The sequence below is a fragment of the Anabrus simplex genome, chromosome 2 (genome assembly GCF_040414725.1).
Source record: "Anabrus simplex isolate iqAnaSimp1 chromosome 2, ASM4041472v1, whole genome shotgun sequence".
Classification (NCBI taxonomy): Eukaryota; Metazoa; Arthropoda; class Insecta; order Orthoptera; family Tettigoniidae; genus Anabrus; species Anabrus simplex.
In genome coordinates, this window is record NC_090266.1 from 1,134,544,469 (window position 1) to 1,134,568,881 (window position 24,413).

The window sequence follows — 24,413 nt, forward strand, 5'->3', positions numbered from 1 at the left end:
CATTGTGCTGCACAAACAGCTTCTCCACTCGGATTTTAATCTGAGTCAGTGTGACACACAAGGGTATTAAAATCAGAGTCCATTTGTTTAATGTATAAGGCAATCTTTCTGTTGAAATCACAAACAACCAAGTTCACTGGAAGGAGAATAATGATCACCATGAAACTAAACTCGAGGAAGTAAAGATAATGATAAATAAACTACAGTACCATGAAGCAACAGGAATTGATGATATTAGACTGAAATGATAAAATACAGCCATCAAGGATGAAATAGCTTCATGAAGTAATAACATTAATATGGAACTGGAGTAAGGTACGGTATGACTGGATGAAAGCAGTAACTACAGCCATCCATAAGCAACAGAACAGGATGGATTGCGACAACTTTTGAGTTATTTCTTTGATTAGTACTGGTATAGTAGGCAAGGTTTTCACAAGAACTTTAGAAAAGGTAATGTGATTTTTTAAAATTTTAATTTTATGTGGCTATGTCTAGCCAAGTGCAGCCCTTGTAAGACAGACCGTCCGATGAAGGTGGGCGGCATCTGCCATGTGTAGGTAACTGTGTGTTTTTGTGGTGGAGGATAGTGGTATGTGTGGTGTCTGATTTGCAGGGATGTTAGGGACAGCACAAACACCCAGCCCCCAAGCCATTGGAATTAACCAATGAAGGTTAAAATCTCTGACCCAGCCAGGAATCAAACCTGGGCCCTTTGAACCAAAGGCCAGTATGCTGACCATTCAGCTAACGAGTCAGACAGGGAGAGTGATGAATAGTGGAGACTAAACGGAATGAAAAACAACATGATTTCAGATCCGATTTTCATGTAGTATCAGGTAATTAAAAAATGTCACAAATTGAAAAGACAGTTACGTTTATGTTTCATATGTGTAGAGAAGGCATATGACTTATTAGCAGAGGAGAATATGTCCACTGCCATGGCTAAGCAGTCAGCATCTTGACCTTCCATCCTCAGAGCCCAGGGTTCAATTCCCACCTGGGTTAAGTGATTTTAATCTTAAATGGTTAATTCTCTTGACTTGGGAACAGGGTATTTATGACGTCCTCAAAATTCCTGGAATTCACACACCAGACATAACACTATCCTCTACCGTAATAACACTCAGTTTCCTATACACAGCAGATGCTAGCCACTCTTGCTGAAACATCCGCCTGACAAAGGCTGCAGTAGGCAAGCAATAGCCATACAAAACTATAATTATTATAGAGGAAAATATGTTAGCCGTACTGATTGATCATGGGATCAGGGGTTGGTTATTATGAGAAATAAAAGGCATTTGTGTTGAAAATTGAACTGCAGTGAAAATTTATGGCAGAATGAGTTCTTGGTTCGAAGTAGTTACAGGAATTAGACAAAGATGAAATCTTTCATCTTTATTCTTCATAGAATACATGAGCCATTTCCTGAAAATTATAAAAGTGATGGGAGATAACTTATTTAACAAGGTAGAAATTTGGCATCTGTTGAGACTTGGTCTTAATGGCAGATGGTGCAGAATAATATACTATCTAATACCTCAGAGTCTGAAAAGATGTGCAGTCAGTATGGTATAAAAATTAGTATTTCCAAGACTAAAGAAATTTCACTTGGGAAGAAAAATATGAGGGTTGAATGTCAGGTTAGGAATACAAAACTCAAACAGTAGGACAAGTGAAATAAATAAATAAATAAATAAATAAATAAATAAGTAAATAAATAAATAAATAAATAAATAAATAAATAAATAAATAAATAAATAAATAAATGAATAAATAAATAAATAAAAAAATAAATAAATGAATGAATGAATGAATGAATGAATGAATGAATCCATCTGTCCATCCATCCATCCATCCATCCATCCATCCATCCATCCATTCAGATGGCAGATTACCTATTGATTGTTTACCTAGACTTTACTTCAATGATTTCAACGAATTTAGAAATTTATTGAAGTCTCCTTTGGTGTAATTATTCTAATACCTAACTTCTTTTCCTATAAATGAATGTTGCCCCAATTTGTCCTCTTGAATTCCAACTTTAGCTTCATATTTTGATCTTTCTTAGTTTTAAAAACACTATTCTATTCATCTACTATCTCTCTACTGACACCTCAGATCATACCAATTATTCGAGAAACACGCCTCCTTACTTCCAAGCCTTCCCAGCCTAAATGTTTGAAATATTTTCGTATCAATACATTTTTTTGTTGGAAATTACGCAGAAGAAATCATGTAGCTTTCCATAGGATCTCTTCCAGTTGTCATATCAAGTAATCCTGATGTGGGACCCGTACAATAGAACCACACTCAATTTGGGAACTTACCAGAGAATTATATGTCCTCTCTTTTACATCCTTACTACACCCATAAATACCCTCACAACCATATGAGAGATCTGTAAACTTTATTTACAATTTATTTATGTGATTATCCAAATGAAGATCTCTCCTTATATACCTACACACCTATGTACTTACAATGATTCCAATGAGGAACTTTCACCTTATCTGCAGAGTAATTAAAACTGAGAGAACTTTTCTCTTTTTGAAACTCTCTTTTCACCCTGTTTACCATCAGAACATTGCCTGCTGCTCTTCTCACAACATTGTAGGGGTCTTTAAACAGTCGCTCAAAATCTTGCAACTTATTTATTACCGGTACTCTACACAGTATAACATCCTTCACGAAAAGCCTTATCTCTGATTCCAGTTCTTTCCTCATACCTTTTATATATTCCCTACTGCTCATTAATTTCAATACACCTAATAATTTACATCTAATTCCCTGCAAATACGGTATAATACCATGGTTATGCTTGAATAAGCAATGGAATAGTTCAACACTTGTAAACATATCACGTTTATGTGTTTGTTTTCATCTAGGTGCAATATTAAACCAAAAGAATGTTATGTGCATAAACAATAGATATCGTACCTGAACTGGTAAGTTTTTGTTTACCTAGTTGACGAATGAAGGCCCATTTGATGCACCTCTGCTGTTCTCTGTAGTGTTATGGTGTCCACAGTACTTAAAAGTATTGGTAAGATACATACTATTTGGTTCCTGCATTTCAGTTCCTTAGTGACAGTTGACAGTGCTTGGCAGTGTGCACATCATTATTATGGCTCCAAGAGTGGATGGATATATCCATAAAATAAAAAAAACATGCTGCAATTGTAGCACTCAGACAAATATGTTTATCAATTTGCCAAATTGCAAAACAATATAGCGTGTCTGTAGGGAGAATGCAATACACCCTTCACCGCCATATGACAACAAGTAGCAATAAGGACAGACCACAACCAGGACAACCTTGTAAAACAACTAAAAGTGATGATAAATTCATGAGAATTACTAGTAAGAGAAATAGGTTCAAAACAGTGCCACAAATTTGCACTGAACTGATAGAAATGAACAAGAAACAAATATCTGTTGCAACACTTAAAAGGAGACTGATTGATGCCGGCTTGAAAGAATGTGTGGCAGCAATGAATCTCCCTTCTGAAGCCCATAAATGAAAAGAGGAGACTCAAATGGGCTAGGAAACATTGTAATTGGACATGTGAAGAGTGGAAGAATGTGTTATTCACAGATGAATCGATGTTCAAGATTTTTTGGAACCAGAAGAAGGATATCTGTTTGCTGATGTGAAAGAAAAAAGGTGCCCCAGCAGTGCGTTCTACCTACAGTTAAACACGGTGGGGATCTATTATGGTTTAGGGGTGTTTTGCAGGAGACATTGTGAAAATAGAAGGAGGTATGGATCAGAAGCACTACCACCACATACTTCAGTATCATACAATACCATGTGGATTGCACATTATAGGAAAAGGGTTCACCTTACAACATAATGATCCAAAACATCAGACAGCATTCTGTAAGAATTACATTGCATCAAAGGAAAAACAGAAAGTACTGAAAGATATAGTCTGGCCATCCAAAAGCCCAGATTGTAATCCCATTGAAATGGTCTGGGATAAAGTGGAGAGACATATCAGGGAAGTTCATACAATCCAGTAAGTTACATATCTGGAATGTTGTTAACGATGTGTGGAATCATATAGACTCAAAATACCTACAAAAACTGGTTGACTGCATGCCTTGGGTTTGTGAGGCAGTTATTAAATCAAAGGGAAGATACTTTGATGAAAGTAAAATATAATTATTCTGTTTGTATTATATATGTTTAGCTCCTTCACTGTCTGCCCGAGTACGTACTTGGACACTCCTATTATCGCTGCATGGTGTCAGCCCGAATATGTACTCGGGCTTGTGCAGCTTTGCCTTAATGGCTTTGATTGTAGCAGAAAATAAACTTAAATGCCATCTGTTGCATATCATTGGAGTCAGGAAGATATTCTATTTGCAGTAGTACTGCTTTAAGTATGTATCCTCCTTGTGTGGCCGAACCAGAGACAAAGAATGACGCTAGCTGCCGTATGTTTGTACTGTGGCTTTCTCATCATGTGGTGTTTCATGTTCTTTCCTAAATGATGATTTTGAAAGAGAATCATATGATAATGACTTATTTAGTGAAAGTGAGAGCTCAAGTGAACCTAGTGGTGATGTAAATACCAATCATGATGAAGACAACAGTGGTATTCTTGATATTGTTTCATTGGCAACAAGTGGTGGTGATGGGACTTCACACTATCATAAAATTGCCCCAAATTTGTAAATTCTGTTCCTATCCCTGAAAAACTACAATTTGCTGGGCAAGCAGGTTTGAAAATATATATTCCTGACAATTTTAAGGAATTCTTTGAATTCACTTTTTTCTAATGACTTACAGTTTTTAAGAAAAGTAATTTTCTATCTACTACCTGCATCTGACAAGAAGTTGTGGCAGCTTGTAGGTAAGGCACGAGTAACAGATATTACACTAAGTTACAAACATTAGTCCTGATAGTCAATGGAGCTCTCTGAAACAGATGAATGTTCATTATTAAACTGTTCATTATGTAATACTTAATAGTAAATGTGTAACTAAAGGACTATTGCCCTACAATTTGGAAACTTCACAACAGAACCTCATTTTGCAAGAATCACCATGGATGAAAGAGATGTTTATTGTCTGGCATTGAGGCTACAAGTGGAGGCGGGACAGTTATTTTCGTCTTCTTTTCTGGTACTCTGGTTTTCCCTGTCATCATTCATTCCAGCAACACTCTCCAATATAATTTAATTTCATCTGTAATTCATTAATTATTGCCCCAGAGGAGTGCGACAGGCTTTGGTATCCAGCAGCAATCCTTATCCTCACCACTAGATGGGGCTTCTTTATACTTGCTTTTCAAAGGTATTATATGTCAGTTACACATTTCTCCAAGACGTTAATACAGTTGTAATAAAATAGTGTTGGTGTTGTACACTTATTGCAACATGTACCTACCATAGGGAAATACTCTCAGGTAACCTAACCCTCTCCACTTGTCTCATATGACCATACCACTAATGTTCTGTGCACACAGCTTCATCCCCTGAATTTATTTCTAACTTGCTCTTTATCTCCTCGTTCCAAGTACAGCCCTGCCTTTTTCTCTACCTGATAGCACCAGCAATCATTTTTGCTACCTTCAATGTCTTTTACTTCCAGTTAGTGAATATGATATGATGAAGGGCTGTTGGAAGGTACATTCAGACAAATGGGGTGGAATAGGGAGCAGTAATAAGAGCACAGCGATCTGAACGGAATGGAACGTCAATTAAGGATGACAAAATTATTAGTATTAAGCTGTAGAAGTATTGTAAAGAAAGGCATAGAATGAAGTAATTTAGCCTATAGATATATACCCTACCACTCATTAATTTCAATACACTATGACTGTTATCTGGTATTTCAGGTATGAACAAAAAACAAACTTTATTTTTCCAAAACTATAATTATATAAACTTAACTCTTTCACTGTCCTAGTCAGACTGCATTGCTTTCTCCACAGTGTTCTAAAAAGTCATGTGCATAAACAAGAAACACAGATATACTATGGTCTTCTGACAAGAAGTCACAAGGATGCGGGGTAAATGGTGCGAGGTCTAAGCACGGTTGCTGCGCATGCACTAATCTCAAGCCATTCCAAACCATAGTCATCACCACCGCAAAAATCCACACTGTAATTTTAGGGTGAAGCCCTCAAATTATCTACCGTCATTTTTCCAAATATTCATACCCATGACTATCCAGTGAAACGAAACCCAATGAATCTACACAGCCAAACATATCGCTTTAACAACGTCCAAAATCTCATCCCATAAGGTTTCCGATTTAATGATAAATTATCGTCTCGTAATTTATGAACTTTAATGATTGGAATCTTGTCATTACCGTCCAATAACACCAACCGTGTATTCAGAATGCTTTTCTACCCTTGAGGTCATATTACTGTAATATTCATTATACTGACTTTACGTAACTAGTCACTTGATTTTTGCTACCAAGAGTTACAATCTTCACCAGGAATTGTTTTTCACTTGGGATCTTAACTTGAAATTTTACTGTGCCTCACACAATAATCATCTCGGAACCAACCTTCTTCAGGTCTCAGTTTTCAGATTGTTAGCGGAATATACTACAGCCTGCCACATAAATATCACATTTAGTATACAGCCGGTCTCAAAAATTCTTCGCCCTCAGCAAATATAAACTGTCTCAAAAATTCATTCTCATCGCCTTCTCACGACGGCATTATATGAAATATACAGACTTCCTTTGCCTTCAACATCTATACAACTCTTATCTCAACATATATAAAATCTTCGCCCTCAATCCATTTTCTTTTCAAACCTCAATCCTCTCGTGACAAACAACCTTTATAAAAATATACCTTTTTATTTTATTTTTACTACAACTTTCGGACCTCAAGAATACAACAACACCGTGATTTTCCATATCACCGACATACACGATGTCACAAAAGAATTTTTCCCATGAATAAAACATAACTTTATCGGATTTCACTAGAATTTTCTAGACACACGCCAACCTTGTAGAATATAGCTGTTAAATCCACTTTTAACATAGAAAAAATTTACCCCACTTTGAACATTATTATTATTATTATTATTTCGAAAAAAATCTGAATTAAATCGATATTCGAAATTAAGACATTCACCATGACTACGTTATCGTTGTCACCTTCCTAATTTTACTCAATTCGGACAATATCTCAAAGAATATTAACACAATATTTAAACTTCGGATTTTATAGTTTCTTGACGTGAATTTTTACAGCACTGAAGAGTTTCACACGACGGCCAGAAATGTAATACATTCGTCTGATCATTATTAAATATCAACCCGACATACGCAATGAAAATTGGTTGGGACAAACAATATTCTAACTACAACATTAATACAAAAATATTCACAGACCTGTAATCATAGACACCATTCCGGATTCTGGCTGCATCTAGCCAGCAGACCTCTTTGTCTAGCCTTCCATGGCTAGATTAGACGTCTTCTTATAGATATATAACTGAAATTACAGAACACTTTCGGGGTCGATTGACACCACGGACAACGCACTTTCAAAACGTTTGACCGGCGACGAGCACTCTGCTCAAATGACCACGTCCACTGTGTTCGCAAGACTTCTGCGCCCTCTCACCCTACTAAGGGCCAGGTGTTCCAACAGATAAGAAACCAGACCTCGCAGCTAACTTCCAGACTCTAACAAATATATGCACACACTGAATACAGAGAGAAACTCAATTACTTATTCACCCAAATATCTAAACCTTCAAAGTTATCATTAGCGGCAGTTCAGAAAATCTCTATAATCTTCTACTTTAACAGTATATTTGAACCATAGACACGAACATGTAATAAGTTGCTTGGAGACCAAATTTCCGCACTTTCCTGCTAACGAGAGACGCGGGCTTCGCCGTTCCAACAACCAGACAGACAGTGTGAAATATACGAAGGGAGATTTCTTTTATACCCTATGGGAGGACGCTACTCACACCATGAAGCTTGATTGCACAATCTGCTAATTCCGCATCCAATAGACCAATTTTCCTGAAATTTGTTCCATAACTTCGGACAGACTTACGATTTATTACCGTGATCATTTCATATTTTTCCCACACTCGCAACAGGTGAAATGAATTATTTCTGCCCTGGCGTTTCGCGGGTTTTTCTTCATCCATTGGCCTTGGCACGTGTTGCTCTCGGGAGCCGGACACAAATTCTTCTCTAGGCTTAACTGCATTTATATTTACCCTGGGGGTTCTGTCTTCACATAGGGTATAAGAATAATTTACATTCTTTATTCCTGGATTTACCATGTCACCAAAATCTCTCGTTATGAAGGATTTCTTGAATTTTGATAAATTATTCAATATTCGAAGTCCCCCGAAGTGTCCCGGCATTTCACGAGCTTGCGGCTTGCTTGACACGGGGAGCTCGTTCCCACGAAACAGAGAGGCTCTTGAAATACAAACATGGCTGCTCTCAAAAAAGTAGTTTGTGGCTGAAATAAATATTGGGAATTAAAAAAAATAATTTTCTCATCGTAGAATTATGGGTTGAATACCTATCTGAATTTATGATAAATAGATAGGAAATACACATAATTCTGGGAATACATTGTATAATATAGGCCTACATAAGGGGAAAGTGTTGTTACAAACATATACTTTATCAACAATTGCAATAATTACACTGATTGCTGCCTGGGAGACTGATTACCTCGGATCGAGTAGGAGTATTTCAGTCGCCTTGAAAAAGAATACTGCAATGTATTAGAAACGTCAGCAAACTGTACAATGTACAGAAAACAACAACACGTTTCAACCCAGAAAATAAACTAAATAATTCTACACACCGTGGAAGCTTACCCTCTAAGTCACATGATAGGTGTTCAATACCGAATGATGGTCTGCCAGGTACACTAGAGTCCCGTTAATCTGAACCCCATTAATCCAAAAGTCCAATTAATCTGAATTGATATTCAATTTTTTAAAAAAAAAATTCTCCTTATTGAAATGAAAGAACATATTATAGAATGAATATTTACTTGAATTTTATTAGTCATATTTTACTAGAATAACTTAATGTAAGCATAATTACACATCACGAACCATCAATCACTGGTTGTTTATCTTTAAAAGTCTATAAAGCTGAGACAAAGCCAGCAGCTGAGGAGGCAGAATCACCCAGAGATCTTCACAACTGTGGTGTGCTGCAGTGAGTCATGTGTTCACATTCTGCAGCGCTACCACTGAGAGAGCAGCAGAACTATTAACTAAACTTCACCAGCAGCTCTTCACATCCCGGGCACAATGCAAATGTGTAACCCGTTACCGCATTTTAGCAGTTTTAGGAGACAAGTTTTAACCTAGTTTTAGTCGTTTTCTCCCCTAAGAGTTCTTAACTACCGTACTGTAATTTTATACAGTATTTTATTAATGTAACTGCTAAAGAATGGACATTTCAAGTTACAGTATGTCCTGTACTGTATTGTAGAAACTATTTTCCTCAGACGGTTGAGGTGCTGGCCTTCTGACCCCAACTTGGAAGGTTCGATCCTGGTTCTGTCCAGTGGTATTCGGAGGTGCTCAAATATGCCAGCCTCATGTAAGTAGATTTACTGGCATGTAACAAAACTCCTGCAGGATAAAATCCCGGCACTTAGGCGTCTCCGGAAACTGTAAAAGTAGTTAGCAGGATGTAAAAACAATAACATTATTAATAAAAAATATTTTCTGGTTAATCCAAAAATTCCGTAATCCGAACAGACTTTGGTCCCAATTAGTTCAGATTGATGAAACTCTAATGTACTTTCTTTCTGAGATGTACAGAATCATACTCTTCAATAGAAGAGTATGAGTACTTGAAAAGTAACCTAAATGAATCCTCTTTACTGATTTTACAACATGTAATCTTACATAATAATACATTTTGCTTTGAATCAAATTGAGCATGTCTTCAATTCATTTTAATGTATTTTCTTTTCTAATCTTACCAAACACTTTCCCTACAATGAATTACTTGAAGGTCATTTATGAAAACTGTTTTCTTGGTATTCTTTTCAACATAGACTTTCAGAGTTGCTCATGGGATGTTAAACGTTTTAGTTGCACATTTGTAACCCTTTATCTTGTCCCTCACTGCCTTAATAGCCTTTTTCATAGCCTGCTTATCCCACTGCTTGGGTTCTCCCCATCTGAATATAATAATAAACTTCATTAATAACAAATAAATGGAAGGGGGAAAAATTACAAACATTCCCAGATTTAATATAGTGTCTACAGTAACTCATGCCAACCACCTCACTGTAGTGATTATAAGCCAGGAACTACACCACACAACTGAAATGCAGTCCTGTACTTCATAAAAATATCAGTATCACTCTACTGTAGGAATAACAGGCTCTTAACATGAATGCTGCACTGACTTAGTTCAGCATGAAAAATGAATCCTCCTTGTACATGGAAACTAAACATGGCGCACACATCCAACTCTCACAACAAGACGAGATAAGGCTATGTGTGTGTGCACGGCTAAACATTAGGTACCAACCGTGGGGGGGAAAAATTAGGTGTGGGAATGGAATTTGCCTTCAATCCCTACCTCCATTCATTCAACAACATGTAAGAGAAAATATAATATAAGTAATTTGGAAGACACTTATCATAACTCACATGTCAGAGACTCACAAGGCACATCCCATTGACTGACACACAGTGAATTTGAATGTAAGATTTAGGTTAAAGTTACCAGACATTTTTCACTATTTCCGTGGACAGATATAGACATAAGTAAGATCTATTTTTGAACTGTGGTATATGTAAGTTTTCCATTCGGTTACGTTGTTTCATGCACATCCTAAAGGATGGAAATGCTCATTCTACTTACAGTATATACCAAAAATATTAATTCTATTTAGACCTACATGCTGTTTATTTACGCAATTTTTGTTGTCACTTTCACGACTCAAAGCACTTTCATGCTTTTCTGTTCCAATGCATTATATAATAGAGGTTCTTTCTCCATTCCTGACACTGAAGGTTGTTTGGCATAATGAACAAATGGCAGTAGATTCAATTAAACCTTGAAAGAGGAAAGGAAACTCCTTCAGCATCAAACCACTTACAGAACACTTTCGTTCTTTAGAAATTTTTCATCTCTATAAACTATTCTCAAACCATTCATCACCATGCAGGTGTACCATGTTCCTACAGACATTGCAAACTGCTATAATCTAAACAAGTTATACTCTATGGAAGAGATAATCACTTGTAACGATAAAGCACCTTCTATATGAGCGCAAAGGGTAGGCCAATGTGATCGTAACGAGAAAGTACACTCAAGAGACGCCTTAAATACTACTCGTGCTTCTCCTTTTCTGGCCTTACATATACCCATAAAATGGACACTCCCAAGCTCACTCAGGGTCAGCATCTCTCACTCAGAGAGAGTATGTCCAACATTCTTGTACTAAATGTATCAGCACTTCACTTTTCCTTAAAGCAGCTACAGTAGTTTGTTTCCTTGTTGCCTTAGAATGCCCTCTGATTCTCTTCAGCTTGTTACAGCAAGAGCTTTCTCTACTAGTTGGTGTTCATCATGATTTCAGATGTGACCATACCAGTGGAGCTATATTTCCTCTGTTCTGTTACTGATGGGAAAAAATTTAAAAGATCCTGTTCACGCTCAATGCACACTTTGTCATGCAAAGTGATACTTACTGATCATTGCAGCATCTGCATCTCTGTGGCATGCATTTGATGGTCCTGCTTCTTCTGTCTTGCACAGCATTCGGAGCTGTACATGAGAGCTGGCTAGATGATGGTTTTATACATTTTCCCCTTAAATTTGTCTGGAATCTGCTTATCACAAAGAACACCAAGAAAAGACTGCCATTTCATCTAACCAATACTGATGCAGTGCTTTACATCTACATCAGTATTACCGTAATTTATGATGACTGATACGAGATACTTGAACTTGTCTCTCATGTGATTATCAGTTCTCCAGCAAGGAAGACAGTGTGGTATGGGCACATTTACCCCAGCTGTGCAAAGTTGAAGAACATGTACTCTGTCTTCTTGTGATTTATTCTGAATCCATTTGCATCTAGCATTGCTCACCATCTTTCAAAGACTGCCTCAACCACCTTACATAACTCGCCAACCAAAACAACATGATCCATGTAAAGTACGGTCCACAGCAGTCCTGTCATCAAATTCTCTGTCAGGTAGTTGATGACAATGTTGGACATTGCTGGGCTCAGTGCTGACCCTGATGTACGTCACCATCAACACAGAAACTGTATGAAACTCCTGCAGTGGTTTTCACCTTAGTAGATGGGCGTAGGTACAGGCTTTGGTCCATCTTTGCATACACCTCAGGGACTTTTTGATGTTGCAGTGCTGCCCAGACAATCAAAGACTTTCTCCAGATTGATGATCTTTGTGTAGTTCTTAGTGTTTCTCTATCAAGATCCACAGAGTCTGAATCGCATCTATTGTTGACATATCCGATGTGAAATCACACTGTTTTTGTAAAAGTGAAGCACACTGATAAATTCTCTCACTGCTGTTTTAAACAGACTATGAGTGGAACTGCACCCACATGTTCAAAACATCCCCTGAGTGAGTGAGTAAGTAAGTAAGTATGGCAGCTCCGTATTGGTGGCACCATTGTCAAAACTTGCGTTGAGCAGCGTGACCCCTTGCCGCCTCACCTACCATGTGACAACACTGTAGGCGCTGCTCCTATCGCCCGCGTCATCCCCTGGTCCATACACTCACTTCTGCTTTAGTCTGCTTAAAAGGTGGTCCGGAGAATAGTTATTACAACCAAACGTAAGTTGCATAATTCTTTTACTGCTCTAATTATTGTCACAATAAAAATATAATATAACTAGTGAAATTTACAATTTTCTGTGGGATATAATTACACTATTTTTCAAATTTTGTAAGGCTTCAATATTCAAGAAATATTTGTATTTTTTCTTATTCTCAGTGGTAAAATCTCAGTTTTTTTAAAAGAAACTTTGAATACATAAATATTTACATTTACAGACATGTAGTAGGCCAAGAACACTCACCTCATTGTCTGTCTTGGCTGGACTTCCGCTTTCATATTTCTGACAGTGTTTGGCTGACTCTAATGCACTAAACAAATGCTTAATTTATAAAGCTTCATGACAGAATTAAATGTGAAAGACAGCCTTCAGTAAAAGATTCAGCCTTGCTAATCTGAAACAATATTGTTCAGCTAGTTTAATGAAATACAAAGAGGTCGCTTGTGAGGTAGTATTTTGATTACTTTTTTCTGTAACAGCATTGGCAGTATTCTTCAAGAGTCTTACTTATTACAAAATACTTCTTTTAAAACATTAGGCTTTCTCTCATTGTGCCAGTTCAAAACAAAGTAATTGGCACTTCAGCTTAACTGATTTTGGTGTTAAAAAGAGAAGTAACAAACTCATTTCAACCAAAAATTTCAGGCTTTCATCTTCCAAGAAAAATATTATTTTCTGTTCACGACAGATGTCAGGATTACTAGACCTGTATTTTACTGTCAATGTTAGAATGCAGACTAAGCACTTACAAACACAAGCAGTTGTTAACAGTTTCGTACTTTACTTTTCATTAACTTATCTATAAATTTGTACTGTACATATTAAATATATCTGGTGTTTTGTGGTAAGAGTACACTCCTGAAATCTGCCTTTTATTTCTTATCCATATTTTTTCCATTAATAAATTCATGAGGCTTAAATGTATACAGCACAATATATAGTGAATTATACAATGTTGACCCAATAGCCAGCCCCAAATTCTAGGGGTAGTGAGCCTGCCTCTTACCTAGAGCACCAAGACAGTTCGGAGATTTTTACCTGGATGTGAAGACTGGTTCAAGGTCCATGCAGTGTATGCGAGAATAATCGAGGAGATAATGGGTCCAGTCTAAAAAAACCAAGAATAACAGCCAAGAGGATTCATTGCTCTGATCGTGCATCACCTTGTATTCTGCAGGCTTTTGGGCTGAGCTGCAATTGCTTGGTAGGCCTAGGTCTATCAGGGCTATAGCACCATGGTGTTTGGCTTTTCTGGTGACCCTACAGATGACAAAATTTGCAGAAAGTCATTTACTAAAATTAATTTTGGAGTAAATCTGATGTTATTTTCTGAGACATTGTCAAGCTAAACTCCTCAGAAATGATTCATGGCAAGTCTTACTTTATTATTGGCCTTCTACCAGTTTAAAAAATTCTTATAAAAATATTTAATATCAGGAACAGTATAGTAGGGTTACCACTGATGCTTATAGACATGATATAGGCTTTTTGGTGTTATGCCATGTCAAGAAAATAAGGAAAAATTCTTTATGTTTTGCAGAGAACTTTGCTCTGCATCTTCAGAAGAAAATCTCGACTGTTCACATGGAAGACTTCTCCAAGAATGAAAGTTTGAATTTAGACGGTACTAATAGAAGTGTAAGTGGTACGTTCATTTGTTCATTCCCCCCTCTCAGACCGATTCTGATGGTGTGTCAGATTCCGCTTCGAATGCTAGCGCTGTACCACACATACAGTGAGCCATGATGATGAATGAACATACCACTTACACTTCTATTAGTAACGTCTAAATTAATACTTTCATTCTTGGAGAAGTCTTCTTCGTGAACAGATGAGATTTTCTTCTGATGATGCAGAGCAAAGTTCTCTGCAAAACTTAAAGAATTTCACCTTATTTTCTTGACATGGCATTAGCCCAAAAAGCCTATGTCATGTCTATAAGTATAGTAGGGTATTGTAGTTCATTCTTATAAATGTAATAGCCTATTATGAAGACAATACTTCTCCCTTTCATTGGAAAGGAAACATACTTTGGGTATATCTTTCATAAAATGTGAAAAGTTGTGTGTTGAAAGTAAGCTTACTCCACTCTGAAGTTGTATATTGGATTCTTATGTGGCTAGTAATGCTAGTTTCATTGACATGATTCATTCCATAAATTTCTCCATTGTGACCTGTCTCATTAACTATTTCCTCAAATAAAATATTTACAGTCAAATTAATGAATTTTGATGTTTAATTGCCATAAATACACATGCTCAACATTTCCAATAATTCGAATTGCAGTGCAACTATGTAATATTCCGTAATTCTATCCCTAAAATTGAGTGAGTGATACGAGTCATGTAGCTGTATGCTTGCATTTGGAAGGTGGAGGATTTGAGCCTCACAGTTGACAGTCCTGAAGATGGTTTCCATGTTTTCCCACTCTGCTCTTTGGCTGTTTGTAGAAGTAGGAAGGCTTTCAGTCGCTCATTGCTAACGTGAGGGATTAGTGCCACTGTCCTGCAGTTGCTGCAATCTGTGGGAGCTCCTTTCTTGTATGTAGGGATGAATAGCAACTAGGGGAGTAGCCAAGGTGGGGGTGAGGTTTGGAGGGGTTACTAGGGGTTAGAATCCCCCAAGAAATTTTTACAAAAGGAAATACAGAAACTGAAAATAAACAACAAACTAAATACACATTCAGAGACATAAATGCCAAGGTTGTACCTTAATTAAGGTCACAGGTGATACCTTCCCAGTCTTAGCCCTATCCATTCCCATGGTTGCAGAAATCATTCAAATGTCACTGAGATGCAAAACAGGTAACAAACGAAGTCCATCCCAAAAAATTCATGCTTCAATACATTCCTTCAGTCTAATTTCTCTTACTTATGCGTTTATCTCCTCTTATCTTCCGATTTCAACTATCTTTGGCACCTCTTAATGTCTTACAGCAACAGGGGCTCAGCCTATCTAATGTTTTCTGAACATCATATAAATATTCACACTCTCTCAGCCTGAAACAGTTTGCAAACAAAGGCAACTGATTTCCTGATATTCAAGTCATATGAACAATCTCTCCTATATGTTTTATTTCAGCAGATGTGTTTTCTCAGCATTTCACTTATATATCACAAACATATATCTTGATTTTATCATCTCACTCCTAATAAGGAGTATATGGCCAAAAGCACTGTTATTGGACTGTTCACAATAGAACCCAAGACCTCTTATGTTAAATAGCAAGGTAGTCAACAAAGCACAAGAATGTAGTAGTTGTTGTCCTCTCAGGCTTGCTTGTCATGAAACCACTCTGCTCTTTGGCTGTTTGTAGAAGTATGCAGGCTTTCAGTCGCTCATTGCTAACGTAAGGGATTAGTGCCACTATTCTGCAGTTGCTGCAATCTGTAGGAGCTCCTTTCTTGTATGTAGGGATGAATGGCAACTGGGGAGGGGTGGGGAGGGTAGCCAAGGTGGGGATGAGGTTTGGAGGGGTCACTGGGGTTTAGAATCCCCCATGGAATTTTTACAAAATTAAATACAGAAACTGAAAATAAACAATAAACTACTGTAAATACACATTCAGAGACATAATTGTAGAACCAACAGATCTGTATTTTACTTGTATCGGTGTCCTTATACTGACAAGTCATTCATGCACCTTCATTGTGTTCTATCATCATTTTGTAACTACAAGTCCCTCACCCATCAGCTGATCATGGCGACGCTACTGACAGCGACTAACACAATTCAGAGTTTCAGCAGTGATACCATCCACACCATGAGATTTGTAGATGGTGGGGTATGAATCCCACCATCAGCAGCCCTCAAGTTGGTTTTTCATGATCTACCTTTTTCACACCATACCAGGGCTACACCTTGGTTAAAGCCACAGTAGCTTCCTTCTCAGTCCTAGACCTTTCCTATACATATGTTGTTGAAAATCCATCAGAGTTGGTGGGATATTAAATTGTTAACAGCCAAAGGTTCATTTTATTCAGGAAGTGGGAGATTTCAGTGTAGATCTTAACAGATATAGCAAGTATGTGTCTGTACTTGAAAGGTTTTTCATAAGTGTTCTCTATTTACAAGCAATGTTTTATTTCTTCTGACCACTTGGTCTGATGGAGGATAAGATTGAATAACATCAGGGAAAATTATATGAAATTATTTCACAAAATTTTTTAGAATACATAAACAGTATGTACATGTGCATTCTACCCAATATAACCTTAGCAAATAGTTTCAAAAGCTCTATTCTTCACTGTATAACAAATATATTTCTAATAACCCTGATTTTCTGATGTCTACATAAGCTGTTTTATTAACTACGATAATAAGTACCATCTGTGCTTCAAATTAGAAACCAGGGAGAAATGAAAGTATCCTGGAACATGGTAATGGATGGAGATTTGAACAATATACAGATCAAATAAATAATTACTATAAATCTAGGAAGGACATGTGCCGTTTTGAAAACAAAAACTATTCAAAAGAAAGGAATGTTTAAAGTATAGAAGAAATCTATGAATACTTTGGATTAATTAACCAATTTTTACATGTAATATATAATGGAAAAAATTAAATTTAGATATGAAGTAAAAGGTACAATCATCGAGGAAGTGGATTGTCTGGTTCTATGACCAAATGGTTAGCATGCTGACCTTTGGTCCAAGGGATCCTGTGTTTGATTCCTGATGGGGTTGGGGATTTTAATCTTAATTGGTTAATTCCTTAAATCATTAGAATTTATCACAGGTAGGGGTCCCATCCTCACAGATGCATAAGTCAGTTATAGGCATCAATTTTCCAGAGGAAGTACTAAATTTTATGCAATTTACACCAGGGAAGTTAAATAGAAATGATTTCTTGTATGATTACACGGGTATAGAAAGCTTGAAAGGTGGATAAATCATACAAAATTACTTTTTCTAGATTTACAGCACTGATTGGTGCACTGAAATCATATTTCCCAGCATTTCCTGTGATTGGAAGTTCAGCTGTTCATTAACAAGGTTCAGTTCCATGTCAGTCTTACAAATATTTTCTGGGCCAGTTTTATTTTGCCCAGCCGGTGGACGCGATGCGAGTCATATGCAACGAGTAATGAGAAAGAGATCGAGACAGATAAGAGTGAGTGCATGTGGTAGTGTAGGAGAGTGAATGAAAAAGAGGGATTTACTTGCATTCACTGCTCATACGTGGCATCAGTTTGTGTATTGTGTAGCTTACCATTTACTTTTAATGATAAAGTAATTCCAGATTTTGACTTTCAGAGTAAAATTAAATGTTTATAGATAATAACTTCTTTCCATTAATTTTTGACTGTCCTCATGGGAGCCTGTCAATCCCTAGAGGGTGCATCCCCAGGTGGCGGAGAGGGGACCTACAGAAATGTGGGCTGGTTAAGATACTTCAGAAATGAACCCAGGAACCAACATGTAGAAATGTAGTTAATTTTCATTTGTTGTAGTGTCTCTTATAGTGGTTGTGTATGATGGGATTACTGATAACTGCGGGCTTTACGATACTAGACATCCTCTCTCCAAGGGGTCATAAATATGGGGGTCCCCAGCTCAGGGCTATGAGTGAAACCTACAACAGTAGCTATGAAATAGAAGCTGGTATTTGGAACAGTGCAGTTGGCATCCCAGTACTTAAGATTTGTAAGAATAAATCGTATTTGCCCATAACTATTTTCATACATCAGATTTAATGTCTATTCTCAATTTCAGGAGTGACTAAAAAGGGGTCTATTTTCCTTGTTAAGAGTGGCCTAAATTGCTGCTTAGTAACTCTAAAATACCCAACGCCAGGCTGAGGTAACAGGCTGGTCGGTAACTCTGTTGCAACAAACAGATCATATCTACTTCAATTTTGTTGAATAATGCTAGGATATCCCCCTGAAGGATGCCACTACGTCTGAAGTTCAAAATAAACAGTATGGTAGTATGTCATGTTGCTATATATTCTGTTCAATGATGAACAACTGGCAAAGCTAAGGAGTGCCAATTACACAACAAGGAAATGCATCGATCAATCAATCAATCCTGATCTGCATTTAGAGCAGTCGTCCAGGTGGCCGATTCCCTATCTGCTATTTTCCTAGCCTTTTCTTAAATGATTTCAATGACATTGGAAATTTATTGAACATCTCCCTTGGTAAGTTATTCCAAACCCTAACTCCCCTTCCTATAAATGAATATTTGCCCGAATTTGTCCTCTTGTATTCCAACTTTATCTTCATATAGTGATCTTTCCTACTTTTAAAGATGCCACTCAAACTTATTCTTCTACAAATGTCATTCCACGCCATTTCTCCGCTGACAGCTTGGAACATACCACTCAGTCGAGCAGCTCGTCTCCTTTCTCCCAGTTCTTCCCAGCCCAATCTTTGCAATATTTTTGTAATGCTACTGTTTTGTCAGAAATCACCCAGAAGAAATCGAGCTGCCCTTCTTTGGATTTTTCCCAGTTCTTGAATCAAGTAATCACGGTGAGGGTCCCATACACTGGAACCATACTCGAGTTGGGGTCTTATCAGAGACTTATAAGCCCTCTCATTTACATCCTTACTACAGTCCCCAAACACCTTCATAACCATCTGCAGAGATCTGTAACCTTTATTTACAATCCCATTTATGTGATTACCCCAATGAAGATCTTTCCTTATATTAACACCTAGATACTTACAATGATCCCCAAAAGGAACTTTCACCCCATCAACACAGTAATTAAAACTGATCGTCGCCATAAGACCTATCTGTGTCGGTGTGATGTAAATCCCCTAGCAAAAAAAAAAAAATAAAAAAAAAAATTAAATTAAAACTGAGAGGACCTTTTCTATTTGTGAAACTCACAACCTATCTTTTATCCCCATTTATCATCATACCATTGCCTACTGTCCATCTCACAACATTATCGAGGTCATTTTGCAGTTGCTCACAATATTGTAACTTATTTATTACTCTATAGAGAATAATATCATCCGCAAAAAGCCTTACCTCTGATTCCACTCCTTCACTCATATCATTTATATATATAAGAAAATATAAAGGTCCAATAATACTGCTTTGAAGAATACCCCTCTTAATTATTACAGGGTGAGATAAAGCTTCGCAGACTCTAATTCTCTGAGATCTATTTTCTAGAAATATAGCAACCCATTCAGTCACTCTTTGTCTAGTCCAATTGCACTCATTTTTGCCAGTAGTCTCCCAAGACCCACCCTATCAAATGCTTTAGACAGGTCAATCGCGATACAGTCCATTTGACCTCCAGAATCCAAAATATCTGCTATATCTTGCTGGAATTCTACAAGTTGAGCTTCAGTGGAATAACTTTTCCTAAAATCGAATTGCCTTCCATTGAACCAGTTATTAATTTTGCAAACATGTCTAATGTAATCAGAAAGAATGCCTTCCCAAAGCTTACATGCAAAGCATGTCAAACTTACTGGCTTGTAATTTTCAGCTTTATGTCTATCACCCTTTCCTTTATACACAGGGGCTACTATAGCAACTCTCCATTCATTTGATAAAGCTCCTTCAACCAAACAATAATCAAATAAGTACTTCAGATATGGTACTATATCCCAACCCATTGTCTTTACTATATCCCCAGAAATTTTATCAATTCCAGCCGCTTTTCTAGTTTTCAACTTTTGTACCTTATTGTAAATGTTATTGTTATCATATGTAAATTTTAATACTTCTTTACTTCTTTAGCATTAGTCACCTCCTCTCTCTGGACATTTTCCTTGTAACCAACAATCTTTACATACTGCCTTTTGATGATCCTCTCATACACACTCTCCTTGTTCGTTAATTATTCCTGGAATGTCCTTCTTGGAACATGTTTCTGCCTTAAAGTACCTACACATACCCTTCCATTTTTCACTAAAATTTGTATGACTGCCAGTTCTGTTTGCCATCATGTTATCCTTAGCTGCCTTCTTTGCTAGATTCAATTTCCTAGTAAGTTCCTTCAATTTCTCCTTACTTCCACAGCCATTTCTAACTCTATTTCTTTCCAATCTGCACCTCCTTCTTAGTCTATTTATTTCTCTATTATATAATAAGGTGGGTCTTTACCATTCCTTACCACCTTTAAAGGTACAAACCTGTTTTCACATTCCTCAACAATTTCTTTAAACCCATCCCAAAGTTTGTTTACATTCTTATTTACCGTTTTCCACCGATCATAATAACTTTTTAAAACTGCCTCATGCCTGCTTTATCAGCCATATGGTACTGCCTAATAGTCCTACTTTTAAAAACTTCCTTTCTATCACATTTATTTTTAACTACGACAAAAACAGCTTCATGAACACTAGAGCCCAGATTTCCAAGCAAATGCATGTTTTTAAATAAGCTAGCTACACTTCTCAAACTTGGCAATTATTCGTTTTACGGCTTAACAACTCCAAATAACCATTCATTTTCCATGCATGTTTGCATGTTTTGGCCTTTTTAGCAGAAAATTTATGCATAATGCATATTTGGAAGATTTTGGATTTAATAGCGAATATTTGGACGTTTAATATTGCATAATATGACTTTTTTCTGACTTTGACGCATATAAATTGTTAACATGCATCATAGTGCCTTTTCTGAATGTTAGTTTGCAGAATTTGGGACAATTTTTCAAATTATAGGCTACAGTATGTCTATTACTGAGAGACAGAGAGAATGTATTCCTGGCATCCTATGTGACAACCAAAGTTAGTAGCCTACATATGGTACAGGTCCTATAATCCAATTAACCAAACACTTTCTTATCTGTTGCTTGAGTAAACAATGATGTAAGTCAGAAGGCCCCACGTCGATCTCTAATTCTTAGGAATAAGGTGTCCCAGATTTATATTGCTATAAATTGAACCGTAAATTGTGCATTAATCATTGACAGCTCATTTTTCATTGTTGTTAGACGAACAAAAGGAAACTTGTATCGCACTTCTGTGGGACCGCATTACTGAGATACTGTAGCAGCTTACAAACTCTTGTTTTGCATCGAATCCTCTTAGCTTGTTATCCTGGAATTTCCTACCCGGAACTCTCACTCGTCACACGTCTTCGTTATCGCAGCAGACAATTGCTAACACATATTGAGGACATTCAATTGTGTCTGCAATCATCACATGGAGAAGCAGCTGCCGCAGATAGAGATAAGTTGAATGAATTAATTTGTTCTAATCCCGATTTTGAACTCGTCAAGCTTATAAAAGATGTATTGTGGTGAAAATGAAAAAGACGTACAATTTGACCTCACTTTGTCCAAATGTCTTCATTGAATTATGCATCTATCACTTCTCGTGACATAAAAAGATCATTTCTGTGCTTAGGAATGTGCTGACTGATAAACGGATGAGTTTAAATCAGGGCCTCTTAGGGTGCATGCGCCTGGTGCATACACTGTGCACGGTGCAAAAGACGACTTGGCTTGATTGACCAGAGTGCAGACCACCACTCCTCGATTTGGAGCAATAGCGCTGTCTCTCTCTTTTCCCACGCCTGTCTTGCGAGCTCCCCCTGTCTCCCTCTTCCTCACTTGCTCCGTAGCGCTCCAAATCCGAGCTTAGTTGAGCCGAGCTTAAACGAGTAGCCCAGAGATGAAGCGTTGTTCCGAGCCGAGCGGGAACGATGCACTGTGCACAGGAACCCTGCGCCGCCAAGAGACAGATACAAAAATACTGCATCCATCAAGAAATGGCAACAGGCGGAAGATTATTATTAGTACTATAAAAATAAAATAACTTGTTCTGTGCGAAAAAAATGAACAAAAAATAATATTGTCTAGGATAGTACTCAAAAATCACACAACAATAATGTAATTAATATACTACTACACTACAATACTACTTAGTCATATTCTATTTTTATCCTACAACACCCTAACAGATAAAAACTGCTGTTAATTATTGAATACCAATTACTGAATACCAAAAGGTATACAGAAGAATTACACAATTCTATACTGCAGTTAAGCCTCTCCTAATTACAACAACAGAATTTTAGTAAGAGAGTTTCTACAGATACCTCTACTATACTACACATATATTTATTAATAATAAAATAAGCACACTAATTTTTAATAAGATATTACTTGTATACTACTGCACAGTACACTACAATAATTTTAAACTACGTTCATACATATCCTAATTACAATACCGGTACCATATGTCACTACTACGCACAAACAGAAATTGAAATTGCAAGTTTGAAATTTGCACAAACTACTGTACTCAAACCAACAAAGCTAAATGCTCAGACAGATTATTATTAGTACTATGCTCTAATAGATACACACACAAAGATACACATGAGTATAGCAGGTAAGATACTGTTCTATCTAAATATACTGTATCTGCACTACAATTCTAAAGTGAAATGTGGTTAGGCCTATATGAATTTTACCACTGGTGGGTTAATCTTATTTTCCCTACTATGCGGGATGGAGAATATAAGTGTTCTTAAATGCCAAAATATAAGAGGTTGTCTACAATACTTTCTGTCAAAACTACACCGGGGGTCTTGAACTGCAATATTATTATGATAGGCTCTATAGGAATTTAATTATTAACTTTTAATCGATGTATGAACGTAGATGCAAAGTGCAGTACAAAGTATGCCAGGACCTTAAGCTACAAATTATTGGAATAATCAGCTGATTTTGTATTTGTTTACACAACTACCATGTGCATGTAGCCCGTACTTTTTGAACTCGACGGACTGTACGGTATCAATAATCGTCAACAATCCAAAAACTGTTAAGTACCATAATTATCCCGTTAAATTACCATGTAATCTCATGAATTTTTAAATTGAGATTTATAGGCATATCATTTTTTTAATTAAATAAATTATTACCTTCATGATAATTTGAACGGATATCTATACAAAATACCGGAAAAGATGTGGTGGAAGTTACGGTATTATACCTTATGATAATCTGCCTTCGTAAGTATTATACCAATTAATCTACAGATATTTACAAATATTTTTATAACGTATTTCCTAAACCTAAATACGAAATAAGGTACACTTTGAAAACGTAATTTACTCAAGACCAACTGAATAACTTGTTATAAAATTTAAATAAATATCACTACTCCCAATTTCTACCAACAAGCACTAAACACCAGTATATAAATAGCACTAAAAGAATCACAAACACACAAAATTATGCTATTCCAATAGGTTTTAGCTACTTTATCATTACACTACCTGGAACAGTTGTCATTTTCATCCACTTCTTTGAAATTAATGGGCAACATCTACGTGGACGTCCAAAGCAGCGCTGACATGACAGAGTAAATGGTGATATAAAGACTCTCAACTTAAGACCACATGACGCCCAAGATTGTACAAAATGGCACGCTAAGACTAAAACAACGGACCCTGCACCAGCTGAAAAATGCTAGGAAGAAGAAGAAATTAAATTTGTAATTGCCTTCTCATTAAATCAAAATTCAAATTATAGTAATATTATAAATTAAAAAGACAGTAACTCTTATCTTCTTAATGTTCTTTTTAAAACATTCAGTGTTTCAAGAGCTACCCATGTAACTTACATAGGATAGAGATGCTGACTATTATGGATGGCCCGTAATCA

General features: G+C 36.7%; 1 protein-coding gene across 2 annotated transcripts in view; it reads right to left on the reverse strand.

The window, feature by feature from the left end:
- The window catches only part of LOC136863343 (uncharacterized), a 215,677-nt gene extending 191,621 nt beyond the window's left edge, over positions 1-24,056 (reverse strand). For both annotated transcript variants that reach the window (XM_067139730.2, XM_067139731.2), the window contains exon 1: positions 24,026-24,056. The gene's annotated coding sequence lies outside the window, so the exon portion shown is untranslated. The remainder of the gene's footprint in view (positions 1-24,025) is intronic.
- Between the last annotated feature and the right edge of the window lie 357 nt (positions 24,057-24,413).